Below are 15,683 nucleotides of genomic sequence, written 5' to 3' on the forward strand. Positions count from 1 at the left end.
TCCCCTCTTGCAATGCAATGCCCACTGTAGTAGTGCCCCTTATGCAATGTCCCCAGTAGCAGTGCCCCTTATGCAGTGCCCCCAGTAATGGTCCCCCATATGCAGTGCCACCTGTAGTAATGTCCCTTATGCAGTACCCCCAGTAGTGGTCCCCCTATGCAGTGCCCCTTATATAATGCCCCCAGTAGTGGTCCTTATATAGTGCCCCAGACCCAGTAGTGGTCCCCCCTATACAGTGCCCCTTATATATTGCCCCCAGTAGTGGTCCCCCTATACAGTCCCCCAGTAGTGTCCCTTATATAGTGCCCCCAGACCCAGTAGTGGTCACCCCCTATGCAGTGCCCCTTATATAGAGCCCCCAGTAGTAGTCCCCCCTATGCATTACCCCCAGTAATAGTCCCCCCTATACAGTGTCCCCAGTAGTAGTCCCCCTATGCACTGACTCTAGTAGCGCCCCCCAGTGCCCCCATGAAGCGGCCCCCCCTATACAGTGCCCTCTGTAGTGGCCACCTCCCCAATGCAGTGACACACACACACACCTACACCTTACCTGACGCGACCGCCGCAGTCAGCTCCGGGCCCCGGCTCTTCTCCTTAACTATGGGAAGCGTCATGACTTCTCTCCTATCACACGCTGCGGGGGCAGCTGGAAGGCGGAGCTCATGAGTGAGATCCAGCCGGCTCCCTCCGTTGTGCAGCAGCCAATGAGAGTCTGTCTACACTACACTAGCGGCGGGGACACTAGCGGCATGTGCAGACAGCGCACCGCTGCTAGTGGGAGCCCCTCCGTGTGTGGGGGCCCAGGGATGACCGCCCCTGTCGCCCCTCCCTTAATTCGGCCCTGTTTACTGCCTCACAGCGCTGAGGTCATGGGTTTGATTCCCACTATGGTCCTAACTGTGTGGAGTTTATATATTCTCCCTGTGCTTGCATGGGTTTCCTCCGGGTACTCCGGTTTCCTCCCACACTCCAAAAATATACTGGTAGGTTAATTGAATCCCTACAAAAATTGACCATAGTGTGTATGTTTGTGAGTATGTGATAGGGTGGGAATATAGATATTAAGCTCCACTGGGGCAGGGACAGATGTGAATGGTTAGATATTCTCTGTAAAGCGCTGCGGAATATGTGTGCACTATATAAATAACTGGTAATAATAATAATCATAAACCACATATTGTATAGAAAAACACCCCACTGCGAACCACATATTGTATAGAAAGGAACCTACTGCAAACCACATATTGTATAGAAAAATACCCCACTGCAGACCACATATTGTATAGAAAGGCACATACTGCAGACCACGTATTGTATAGAAAGGCACATACTGCAAACCACATATTGTATAGAAAGGCACTTACTGCAAACTAGGGGTGTGCACCGGCCACTTTTCGTGTTTTGTGTTTTGGTTTTGGATCTGGATCTTTCTTCGTGTTTTGGATCTGGATTGGTTTTGCCAAAACCACCCTTGCGTGTTTTGGGTTCTGGGTTTTGTGTTTTGGATCTGTATTTTTTTTAAAAAAAGCATAAAAACAGCTAAAATCACAGAATTTGTAGGTTTTTCTGCTCCTATGCTATTATTAACCTCAATAACCTTAATTTCCACTCATTTCCAGTCTATTCTGAACACCTCACACCTCACAATAGTGTTTTTATGTCCAAAAGGTTGCACCGAGGTAGCTGGATGACTATGCTAAGCGACACAAGTGGGCGGCACAAACACGTGACCCATCTAGGCGTGAAACTGCAGTGGCAGACAGGATGGCATTGAAAAACTAGGCCCCAAACTGTACATAATGCAAAGAAAAAAAAGAGGTGCAAGATGGAATTGTCCTTGGGCCCTCCCACCCACCCTTATGTTGTATAAACAGGACATGCACACTTTAACAAACCAATCATTTCAGCGCCAGGGTCTGCCACACAACTGTGGCTGAAATGATTGGTTCGTTTGGGCCCCCACAAAACAAGCTGGCAATTTATCTGTCCCTGCACAAACTGGCTCTACGGAGGCAAGATGTCATCCTCATCCTCCTCATCCACCGATTCCTCACCCTCTTCAGTGTGTACATCCTCATCCTCACAGAGTATTAATTCGTCCCTGCTGGAACCACAGGTCCCTCTGTACGTTCTGGAGGCTGGTCTCCCTGGAAGAGTTGATAATTCATTTTATGAACATCATCTTCTCCACATTTTGTGGAAGCAACCTCCTACGCCTTTCGCTGACAAGGTTCCCGGCTGCACTAAACACTCTTTCGGAGTACACACTGGAGGGGGGGCAACTCAGGTAAAATAGAGCCAGTTTGTACAGGGACCTCCAAATTGCTTCTTTTTCCTGCCAGTACAGGTATGGACTGTCTGACATGCCTACTTGGATGCTGTCACCGATGTAATCCTTTAACAGACAGACGCACGCTTGTCGCTGCTGCTTTGAGGATTCAAGTGCGGCTACAGCCCACACAATTCACAAAGACAGAAAAAAAAAAAGAATATTTTTATTGTTTGTGGAGCACACTTTGAGGGTTACACCACCCTTTAACAGACAGACGCATGCTTGTCGCTGCTGCTTTGAGGATGCAAGTGCGGCTACAGCCCACACAATTCACAAAGACAGAAAAAAGAAGAAGAATATTTTAATTGTTTGTGTAGAACACTTTGAGGTGTCACCACCCTTTAACAGACAGACGCACGCTTGTCGCTGCTGCTTTAAGGATGCAGGTGCGGCTACAGCCCACACATTTCACAAAGACCGAAAAAAAAAGAACAATATTTTAATTGTTTGTGTAGAACACTTTGAGGTGTCACCACCCTTTAACAGACAGACGCACGCTTGTCGCTGCTGCTTTAAGGATGCAGGTGCGGCTACAGCCCACACAATTCACATAGACAGAAAAAAGAAGAAGAATATTTTTATTGTTTGTGTAGCACACTTTGAGGGTGTCACCACCCTTTAACAGACAGACGCACGCTTGTCGCTGCTGCTTTAAGGATGCAGGTGCGGCTACAGCCCACACAATTCACATAGACAGAAAAAAGAAGAAGAATATTTTTATTGTTTGTGTAGCACACTTTGATGGTGTCACCACCCTTTAACAGACAGACGCACGCTTGTCGCTGCTGCTTTAAGGATGCAGGTGCGGCTACAGCCCACACATTTCACAAAGACCAAAAAAAAAAGAACAATATTTTAATTGTTTGTGTAGCACACTTTGAGGGTGTCACCACCCTTTAACAGACAGACGCACGCTTGTCGCTGCTGCTTTGAGGGTGCAAGTGTGGCTACATCGCACACAAGTCACAAACACATTAAAAAAATAGTTTTTTATTTTTTGGAACACTTTGAGAGTTACACCTCCCTTTAACAGACAGACGCACGCTTGTCGCTGCTGCTTTAAGGATGCAGGTGCGGCTACAGCCCACACATTTCACAAAGACCGAAAAAAAAAGAACAATATTTTAATTGTTTGTGTAGAACACTTTGAGGTGTCACCACCCTTTAACAGACAGACGCACGCTTGTCGCTGCTGCTTTAAGGATGCAGGTGCGGCTACAGCCCACACAATTCACATAGACAGAAAAAAGAAGAAGAATATTTTTATTGTTTGTGTAGCACACTTTGAGGGTGTCACCACCCTTTAACAGACAGACGCACGCTTGTCGCTGCTGCTTTAAGGATGCAGGTGCGGCTACAGCCCACACATTTCACAAAGACCAAAAAAAAAAGAACAATATTTTAATTGTTTGTGTAGCACACTTTGAGGGTGTCACCACCCTTTAACAGACAGACGCACGCTTGTCGCTGCTGCTTTGAGGATGCAAGTGTGGCTACTTCACACACAAGTTGCAAACACATTAAAAAAATAGTTTTTTATTTTTTGGAACACTTTGAGAGTTACACCACCCTTTAACAGACAGACGCACGCTTGTCGCTGCTGCTTTAAGGATGCAGGTGCGGCTACAGCCCACACATTTCACAAAGACCGAAAAAAAAAGAACAATATTTTAATTGTTTGTGTAGAACACTTTGAGGGTGTCACCACCCTTTAACAGACAGACGCACGCTTGTCGCTGCTGCTTTAAGGATGCAGGTGCGGCTACAGCCCACACAATTCACATAGACAGAAAAAAGAAGAAGCATATTTTTATTGTTTGTGTAGCACACTTAGAGGGTGTCACCACCCTTTAACAGACAGACGCACGCTTGTCGCTGCTGCTTTAAGGATGCAGGTGCGGCTACAGCCCACACAATTCACATAGACAGAAAAAAGAAGAAGCATATTTTTATTGTTTGTGTAGCACACTTAGAGGGTGTCACCACCCTTTAACAGACAGACGCACGCTTGTCGCTGCTGCTTTAAGGATGCAGGTGCGGCTACAGCCCACACATTTCACAAAGACCAAAAAAAAAAGAACAATATTTTAATTGTTTGTGTAGAACACTTTGAGGGTGTCACCACCCTTTAACAGACAGACGCACGCTTGTCGCTGCTGCTTTAAGGATGCAGGTGCGGCTACAGCCCACACATTTCACAAAGACCAAAAAAAAAAGAACAATATTTTAATTGTTTGTGTAGCACACTTTGAGGGTGTCACCACCCTTTAACAGACAGACGCACGCTTGTCGCTGCTGCTTTAAGGATGCAGGTGGAATCTAGACGGGATTTGGAACCGAGGACACACTACCTCCATCAATTGTCTAAATCCCACTGCACTAATATCGGATACCGGACGCACGTCTAACACCAACATAGCAGTCAAGGCCTCAGTTATACGTTTTGCTTCAGGATGACTGCTGTCGTACTTCATCCTCATCGCTAGGGACAATTGTTGGAGGGTCAATTGTTTAGTAAAAGTAGTGATGTTCCTACTTCCTCTCTGGGATGATGAACAACTCCCAGCAGCAGCAACAGCACTAGGAGGAAGTGGTTCTTGATCTTTCCCTATTTTATTTTTATCGGAGAAAGTTTGGTCCTCCATTTATGTTATATTGATATATATACGTGCGGCTAAAGCGCACACAAACACAGAAAATATTTTTTTATTTTTGCTGGAGAGTAGTGCACTTTGTGGGTTACACCACCCTTTAAGAAATGAGCCAGCCGGCTTTTTACTTATGGGACACAGGCGCACGCTTGGCGCTGCTCCTTTGTTGATGCACGTGCAGCCACAGTGCACACAATTCACAAACACAGAAAATAATTTTTTTTTTGGTTTGGACTGGAGTGTACTTTCGGGGGTTACAGCACCCTTAACGGTCAAGCCAGCCGGCCCTTTACTTATGACACAGGCGCACGCTTGGCACTACTTTGTTGATGCACGTGCGGCTACTGCGCACACAATTCACAAACACAGAAAATTATTTTTTTTTTGTTTTGGACTGGAGTGTACTTTCGGGGGTTACAGCACCCTTAACGGTCAAGCCAGCCGGCCCTTTACTTATGACACAGGCGCACGCTTGGCACTACTTTGTTGATGCACGTGCGGCTACTGCGCACACAATTCACAAACACAGAAAATAATTTTTTTTTTGGTTTGGACTGGAGTGTACTTTCGGGGGTTACAGCACCCTTAACGGTCAAGCCAGCCGGCCCTTTACTTATGACACAGGCGCACGCTTGGCACTACTTTGTTGATGCACGTGCGGCTACTGCGCACACAATTCACAAACACAGAAAATAATTTTTTTTTTGGTTTGGACTGGAGTGTACTTTCGGGGGTTACAGCACCCTTAACGGTCAAGCCAGCCGGCCCTTTACTTATGACACAGGCGCACGCTTGGCACTACTTTGTTGATGCACGTGCGGCTACTGCGCACACAATTCACAAACACAGAAAATAATTTTTTTTTTGGTTTGGACTGGAGTGTACTTTCGGGGGTTACAGCACCCTTAACGGTCAAGCCAGCCGGCCCTTTACTTATGACACAGGCGCACGCTTGGCACTACTTTGTTGATGCACGTGCGGCTACTGCGCACACAATTCACAAACACAGAAAATAATTTTTTTTTTGGTTTGGATTGGAGTGTACTTTCGGGGGTTACAGCACCCTTAACGGTCAAGCCAGCCGGCCCTTTACTTATGACACAGGCGCACGCTTGGCAGTAATTTGTTGATGCACGTGCGGCTACTGCGCACACAATTCACAAACACAGAAAATAATTTTTTTTTTGGTTTGGACTGGAGTGTACTTTCGGGGGTTACAGCACCCTTAACGGTCAAGCCAGCCAGCCCTTTACTTATGACACAGGCGCACGCTTGGCACTACTTTGTTGATGCACGTGCGGCTACTGCGCACACAATTCACAAACACAGAAAATAATTTTTTTTTGGTTTGGACTGGAGTGTACTTTCGGGGGTTACAGCACCCTTTAACGGTCAAGCCAGCCGGCCCTTTACTTATGACACAGGCGCACGCTTGGCACTACTTTGTTGATGCACGTGCGGCTACTGCGCACACAATTCACAAACACAGAAAATAAATTTTTTTTGGGTTTGGACTGGAGTGTACTTTGGGGGTTACAGCACCCTTTAACGGTCAAGCCAGCTGGCCCTTTACTTATGACACAGGCGCACGCTTGGCACTACTTTGTTGATGCACGTGCGGCTACTGCGCACACAATTCACAAACACAGAAAATAATTTTTTTTTTGGTTTGGACTGGAGTGTACTTTGGGGGTTACAGCACCCTTTAACGGTCAAGCCAGCCGGCCCTTTACTTATGACACAGGCGCACGCTTGGCACTACTTTGTTGATGCACGTGCGGCTACTGCGCACACAATTCACAAACACAGAAAATAATTTTTTTTTTGGTTTGGACTGGAGTGTACTTTCGGGGGTTACAGCACCCTTAACGGTCAAGCCAGCCGGCCCTTTACTTATGACACAGGCGCACGCTTGGCACTACTTTGTTGATGCACGTGCGGCTACTGCGCACACAATTCACAAACACAGAAAATAATTTTTTTTTTGGTTTGGACTGGAGTGTACTTTCGGGGGTTACAGCACCCTTAACGGTCAAGCCAGCCGGCCCTTTACTTATGACACAGGCGCACGCTTGGCACTACTTTGTTGATGCACGTGCGGCTACTGCGCACACAATTCACAAACACAGAAAATAATTTTTTTTTTGGTTTGGACTGGAGTGTACTTTCGGGGGTTACAGCACCCTTAACGGTCAAGCCAGCCGGCCCTTTACTTATGACACAGGCGCACGCTTGGCACTACTTTGTTGATGCACGTGCGGCTACTGCGCACACAATTCACAAACACAGAAAATAATTTTTTTTTGGTTTGGACTGGAGTGTACTTTCGGGGGTTACAGCACCCTTTAACGGTCAAGCCAGCCGGCCCTTTACTTATGACACAGGCGCACGCTTGGCACTACTTTGTTGATGCACGTGCGGCTACTGCGCACACAATTCACAAACACAGAAAATATATTATTTTTTTAGCACTTGGGGGGAGCACCCCTGATGGACAGAGCACCCCCTGGACAACACTACAGCACCTCTTTAGGACTGGGACACTGCACAGGACTTTGGAGTGGACACAGCCCCTATGGAGAACTGACTGCACAACACAGTCCAGCCAGCCCCTATGGACTTTGAAGTAGTGGACACAGCCCCTATTAACAACAGCAGCACAGCACAACACAGCCAGCCCCTATGGACTTTGAAGTAGTGGACAACAGCAGCACTACACTACACTACACTACACAGCCCTAACTCCCACCCTCCCTCTTCACTGTCCACAGCCGAGTGAGAAAATGGCGCCGACGTGGGTACCTTATATAGGATCCAAAACCCGCGAGACTCGGAAGGCGGGATGATGACGTTTTGCCTCGATTTCAGATCCGAGTCAGGCGGGAAAAGTCGAGCCTGATTCGGATCGGACTCGGATCGGGGGGGCTCGGGGGGGTTCGGATTTCAGAAATCCGAACCCGCTCACCCCTACTGCAAACCACATATTGTATAGAAACGAACCTACTGCAAACCACATATTGTATAGAAAAATACCCCACTGTAGACCACGTATTATATAGAAAGGCACCTACTGCAAACCACATATTGTATAGAAAGGCACCTACTGCAGACCACATATTGCTTAGAATAACACTAGGGGTGTGCACCGGCCACTTTTCGTGTTTTGTGTTTTGGTTTTGGATCTGGATCTTTCTTCGTGTTTTGGATCTGGATTGGTTTTGCCAAAACCACCCTTGCGTGTTTTGGGTTCTGGGTTTTGTGTTTTGGATCTGTATTTTTTTGAAAAAAAGCATAAAAACAGCTAAAATCACAGAATTTGTAGGTTTTTCTGCTCCTATGCTATTATTAACCTCAATAACCTTAATTTCCACTCATTTCCAGTCTATTCTGAACACCTCACACCTCACAATAGTGTTTTTATGTCCAAAAGGTTGCACCGAGGAAGCTGGATGACTATGCTAAGCGACACGAGTGGGCGGCACAAACACGTGACCCATCTAGGAGTGACACTGCAGTGGCAGACAGGATGGCAGTTAGAAAAACTAGGCCCCAAACTGTACATAATGCAAAGAAAAAAAAGAAGTGCAAGATGGAATTGTCCTTGGGCCCTCCCACCCACCCTTATGTTGTATAAACAGGACATGCACACTTTAACAAATCAATCATTTCAGCGCCAGGGTCTGCCACACAACTGTGGCTGAAATGATTGGTTCGTTTGGGCCCCCACAAAACAAGCTGGCAATTAATGTGTCCCTGCACAAACTGGCTCTACGGAGGCAAGATGTCATCCTCATCCTCCTCATCCACCGATTCCTCACCCTCTTCAGTGTGTACATCCTCATCCTCACAAAGTATTAACTCGTCCCCACTTGAATCCACCACCACAGGTCCCTCTGTACCTTCTGGAGGCTGGTCTCCCTGGAAGAGCTGATAATTCATTTTGATGAACATCATCTTCTCCACATGCTGTGGAAGCAACCTCCTACGCCTTTCGCTGACAAGGTTCCCGGCTGCACTAAACACTCTTTCGGAGTACACACTGGAGGGGGGGCAACTCAGGTAAAATAGAGCCAGTTTGTACAGGGGCCTCCAAATTGCCTCTTTTTCCTGCCAGTACAGGTATGGACTGTCTGACATGCCTACTTGGATGCTGTCACCGATGTAATCCTCCACCATTCTGCCAATGGTGACAGTATCCTATGCAGTGACAGTAGACATGTTAGAAATTGTTGCCAGGTCCTTCAGTCCGGACCAGATGTCCAAACTTGGTCCTGCCTGCCCTGCATCACCGCCAGCGGGTTGCTTAGGATACCTAAGTTTTTTCCTGGCAGCCCCTTTTGCGGGAGAAAATGAAGAAGGAGCCGTTGACGTGTCACGTTCCGCTTCAGCTGACAGTGTGTTCACCAGCAGGTCTTTGCACCTCTGCAGGCTTGTGTCGGCCGGAAAGAGAGACACCACATAGGCTTTAAACCTAGGATCAAGCACGGTGGCCAAAATGTAGTGGTCTGATTTCAACAGATTGACCACCCTGGAATCCTGGCAAAGCGAATGAAGGGCTTCATCCACAAGTCCCACATGCCGAGCGGAATCGCTCCGTCGTAGCTCCTCCTTCACTTTCTCCAGCTGCTTCTGCAAAAGCCTGATGAGGGGAATGACCTGACTCAAGCTGGCTGTGTCTGAACTGACTTCACGTGTGGCAAGTTCGAAGGGCTGGAGAACCTTGCACAACACGGAAATCATTCTCCACTGTGCTTGAGTCAGGTGCATACCCCCTCCTTTGCCTATGTCATAGGTGGATGTATAGGCTTGTATGGCCTTTTGCTGCTCCTCCATCCTCTGAAGCATATAGAGGGTTGAGTTCCACCGCGTCACAACCTCTTGCTTCAGGTGATGGCGGGGCAGGTTCAAGAGTGTTTGCTGGCGCTCCAGTCTTCGGCACGCAGTCGCTGAATGGCGAAAGTGGGCAGAAATTTTTCGGGCCACCCAAAGCGTCTCCTGCACGCCCCTGTCGCTTTTCAGAAAATTCTGCACCACCAAGTTTATTGTGTGAGCAAAACATGGGACGTGCTGGAATTTGCCCGCACGATATTGGTGGCGTTGTCAGATATCACAAATCCCCAGGAGAGTCTTAAGTGGGGTAAGCCACTGGGCGATGATTTCCCTCAGTTTCTCTAAGAGGTTGTCGGCGGTGTGCCTCTTACTGAAACCGGTGATACACAGCGTAGCCTGCCTTGTAACGAGCTGGCGTTTCTGAGATGCTGCTACTGGTGACGCTGCTGCTGTTGCTGCGTAAGGTGATACATCTACCCAGTGGGCTGTCACAGTCATATAGTCCTTAGTCTGCCCTGTTCCACTTGCCACATGTCCGTGGTTAAGTGGACATTGTGTACAACGGCATTTTTCAGGACACTGAGGACATTTTTTCTGACGTTTCTGTACAGTCTCGGTATCGCCTGCCTAGTGAAGTGGAATCTAGATGGGATTTGGAACCGGGGACACACTACCTCCATCAATTGTCTAAATCCCACTGCACTAATGGCGGATACCGGACGCACGTCTAACACCAACATAGCAGTCAAGGCCTCAGTTATACGTTTTGCTTCAGGATGACTGCAGTCGTACTTCATCCTCCTCGCTAAGGACTGTTGGAGGGTCAATTGTTTAGTAAAAGTAGTGGTGTTCCTACTTCCTCTCTGGGATGATGAACGACTCCCAGGAGCAGCAACAGCAGCAGCGGCAGCAGTAGGCGTAGCAATGCAGGATCCTCCAGAGGAATCCCGGATAGGAGAGTCAGTCATGCCAGTGACATAGCCTGCAGGACTACTTCCGATCCTGACTAAGGAGGAAATTGACGAGGAGGGAGTTGACGGTGTGGTTTGCAGGCGCTTGGATACAACAGGACAACGGGATTTAGGTGTCCCTGGACTGCTTACGGTCTTAGCCAAAGTTTCTGAACTTGACAGTAACTTTTTATGAACGCGCTGCAGGTGCCGTATAAGGGAGGATGTTCCTAGGTGGTTGACGTCCCTACCCCTACTTATTTCACCTTTACATATGGTACATATGGCAAGACAGTTGTTGTCCGCATTTGGATAGAAATATTGCCAGACCAAAGAGGTGGAATGTTTGGTCTTCTGCCCAGGCATGACCATGATGGGCTTTTTCATCCCACGGACAACAACTGTCTCCCCCGGAGCCTGATTTAAACAAACCACATCACCATCAGAATCCTCCTCGCCAACTTCCTCCTCAGCGCCAGCTACACCAGTATCCTCATCCTGTTGTACTTCAACAGTGACAGCTTCAATTTGCATATCAGCAAGTGGACTGTGGGTGCTCCTTTCAGCACTTGCAGGGGGCGTGCAAATGGTGGAAAGAGCCACCTCTTCCCGTCCAGCGCTGGGAAGGTCAGGCATCGCAACCACCACCACACTTGGACTCTCCTTGGGGATTTGTGATATCTTCTTAGAAAGCACAGTTCTTCGCTGTGCTTTTGCCAGCTTAACTCTTTTGATTTTTTTAGTGGGAGGAGGGCTTCCATTGTCATGTGAAGCTGAACCACTAGTCATGAACATACTAGGGATCGACCTTAGCCGTTCCTTGCCACTCCGTGTCGTAAATGGAATATTGGCAAGTTTACGTTTCTCTTCAGCTGATTTAAATGTCTTTTTCAAGGTCATTTTCCTGAACTTTGCCATTTGGGATTGTATGTGCCCTCTACTATGACATTGGGCATCGGCCTTGGCAGACGACGTTGATGGCATGTTATCGTCTATGTCAAGACTAGTGGCAGCAGCTTCAGCACTAGGAGGAAGTGGTTCTTGATCTTTCTCTATTTTATTTTTATAGGAGAAAGTTTGGTCCTCCATTTATGTTATATCGATTTGATATATACGTGCGGCTAAACACAGAAAATAATTTTTTTTTTGGTATGGACTGGAGTGTACTTTGGGGGTTACAGCACCCTTAATGGTCAAGCCAGCCGGCCCTTTACTTATGACACAGGCGCACGCTTGGCACTACTTTGTTGATGCACGTGCGGCTACTGCGCACACAATTCACAAACACAGAAAATAATTTTTTTTTTGGTTTGGACTTGAGTGTTCTTTTGGGGGTTACAGCACCCTTTAACGGTCAAGCCAGCCGGCCCTTTACTTATGACACAGGCGCACGCTTGGCACTACTTTGTTGATGCACGTGCGGCTACTGCGCACACAATTCACAAACACAGAAAATAATTTTTTTTTTGGTTTGGACTGGAGTGTACTTTGGGGGTTACAGCACCCTTTAACGGTCAAGCCAGCCGGCCCTTTACTTATGACACAGGCGCACGCTTGGCACTACTTTGTTGATGCACGTGCGGCTACTGCGCACACAATTCACAAACACAGAAAATAATTTTTTTTTGGTTTGGACTGGAGTGTACTTTCGGGGGTTACAGCACCCTTTAACGGTCAAGCCAGCCGGCCCTTTACTTATGACACAGGCGCACGCTTGGCACTACTTTGTTGATGCACGTGCGGCTACTGCGCACACAATTCACAAACACAGAAAATTATTTTTTTTTTGGTTTGGACTGGAGTGTACTTTGGGGGTTACAGCACCCTTTAACGGTCAAGCCAGCCGGCCCTTTACTTATGACACAGGCGCACGCTTGGCACTACTTTGTTGATGCACGTGCGGCTACTGCGCACACAATTCACAAACACAGAAAATAATTTTTTTTTTGGTTTGGACTGGAGTGTACTTTCGGGGGTTACAGCACCCTTAACGGTCAAGCCAGCCGGCCCTTTACTTATGACACAGGCGCACGCTTGGCACTACTTTGTTGATGCACGTGCGGCTACTGCGCACACAATTCACAAACACAGAAAATAATTTTTTTTTTGGTTTGGACTGGAGTGTACTTTCGGGGGTTACAGCACCCTTAACGGTCAAGCCAGCCGGCCCTTTACTTATGACACAGGCGCACGCTTGGCACTACTTTGTTGATGCACGTGCGGCTACTGCGCACACAATTCACAAACACAGAAAATAATTTTTTTTTTGGTTTGGACTGGAGTGTACTTTCGGGGGTTACAGCACCCTTTAACGGTCAAGCCAGCCGGCCCTTTACTTATGACACAGGCGCACGCTTGGCACTACTTTGTTAATGCACGTGCGGCTACTGCGCACACAATTCACAAACACAGAAAATAATTTTTTTTTTGGTTTGGTCTGGAGTGTACTTTAGGGGTTACAGCACCCTTTAACGGTCAAGCCAGCCGGCCCTTTACTTATGACACAGGCGCACGCTTGGCACTACTTTGTTGATGCACGTGCGGCTACTGCGCACACAATTCACAAACACAGAAAATAATTTTTTTTTTGGTTTGGACTGGAGTGTACTTTCGGGGGTTACAGCACCCTTAACGATCAAGCCAGCCGGCCCTTTACTTATGACACAGGCGCACGCTTGGCACTACTTTGTTGATGCACGTGCGGCTACTGCGCACACAATTCACAAACACAGAAAATCATTTTTTTTTTGGTTTGGACTGGAGTGTACTTTCGGGGGTTACAGCACCCTTAACGGTCAAGCCAGCCGGCCCTTTACTTATGACACAGGCGCACGCTTGGCACTACTTTGTTGGTGCACGTGCGGCTACTGCGCACACAATTCACAAACACAGAAAATAATTTTTTTTTGGTTTGGATTGGAGTGTACTTTCGGGGGTTACAGCACCCTTTAACGATCAAGCCAGCCGGCCCTTTACTTATGACACAGGCGCAGCTTGGCACTACTTTGTTGATGCACGTTCGGCTACTGCGCACACAATTCACAAACACAGAAAATAATTTTTTTTTTGGTTTGGACTGGAGTGTACTTTGGGGGTTACAGCACCCTTTAACGGTCAAGCCAGCCGGCCCTTTACTTATGACACAGGCGCACGCTTGGCACTACTTTGTTGATGCACGTGCGGCTACTGCGCACACAATTCACAAACACAGAAAATATATTATTTTTTTAGCACTTGGGGAGAGCACCCCTGATGGACAGAGCACCCCCTGGACAACACTACAGCACCCCTTTAGGACTGGGACACTGCACAGGACTTTGGAGTGGACACAGCCCCTATGGAGAACTGACTGCACAACACAGTCCAGCCAGCCCCTATGGACTTTGAAGTAGTGGACACAGCCCCTATTAACAACAGCAGCACAGCACAACACAGCCAGCCCCTATGGACTTTGAAGTAGTGGACAACAGCAGCACTACACTACACTACACTACACAGCCCTAACTCCCACCCTCCCTCTTCACTGTCCACAGCCGAGTGAGAAAATGGCGCCGACGCGGGTACCTTATATAGGATCCAAAACCCGCGAGACTCGGAAGGCGGGATGATGACGTTTTGCCTCGATTTCAGATCCGAGTCAGGCGGGAAAAGTCGAGCCTGACTCGGATCGGACTCGGATCGGGGGGGCTCGGGGGGGTTCGGATTTCAGAAATCCGAACCCGCTCACCCCTAAATAACACCCACTGCAAACCACATATTGTATAGAAAGGCGCCTACTGCAGACCACGTATTGTATAGAAAGGCACCTACTGCAAACCACATATTGTATAGAAAGGCACCTACTGCAAACCACATATTGTATAGAAAGGCACCTACTGCAAACCACATATTGTATAGAAAGAATAGAATAAGACCCCACTGCAAACCAATGAAATATCTTCCTTTCTGTAACCTACAGAGCCCAATATTTGTATATATAATTTCATGTAAATACTGTAGAATGAAGTTAAGAGTTGACTATTAACCTCTTAGACCTACACATTTTAGACAATAGCACAATTATTTTTAGGACTATTCCTGTAGATGTATTATTAGGATTTTACGAGTGGCGTCTTTGAGTCTAAAGTGGCTCTGTTCACAGACCTTCCTGATTGCTCCCCTTGCTCACCATTGTAAGGTAAATGCTCCTGTTCCCATGTCTTTGCTGACTGCTTTTTTCCCTGTAGAATACAGAATTTAACCCCCAGACTCCTGAATCATCCACTAAAACTTACAAAGTCAGCACTTCTTGAGTGAATGGGAAAATCATATCTGCTGCTTTACTTGCACATGCTGTATCGTTCTCTGAAATGTATACTGATGACTAGACGAGGCTCTATATTACATACCAGGCCTCAGATGGGCTTGTGTGGTATGCTGATAATGAGATAAGACTTTGGGCGGGATGTACTAACCTTGCGAAGTACATCCCGCCATGCCTCGTATTCCTACTGATCGCATATTCCTACTGATCGCATATGTCCCTTGTTCCGATCGGATCCCTCATAGCAGCACGATGCGGTAGAACACCCATAGGCTTCTATAGGGTAACGCCAGCAAAAGCTGGCGTTACCCTCCGCATCGGAGGCCCAGCAGCCAGCTAATGATACATACGTAAAATGCGGTAAAACCCCGGAAACAGGGTTTTTACAGCGTTTTCCGTGTAGTACATCCCGCCCTCTGTGTACTGGTGATCAGGGGATGCGGTCATAATACTGACAGTCGGGATGCCAGTGCTAAGAATGCTGGTGCTGGGATCCCGACGCCTGTCAGAATCCCAGTGCAGGCATGACAAGCGCTGGCATCCCAACGGTAAGTACTGGGGTTAGGGGGAGGGTTAGCTCTAGAAGGAGGGTTAGGGTTCGGCACTAAGGGGGGGAG

The sequence above is a fragment of the Taudactylus pleione genome, unplaced genomic scaffold (assembly GCF_031769625.1).
Source record: "Taudactylus pleione unplaced genomic scaffold, aTauple2 ptg000042l, whole genome shotgun sequence".
Classification (NCBI taxonomy): domain Eukaryota; kingdom Metazoa; phylum Chordata; class Amphibia; order Anura; family Myobatrachidae; genus Taudactylus; species Taudactylus pleione.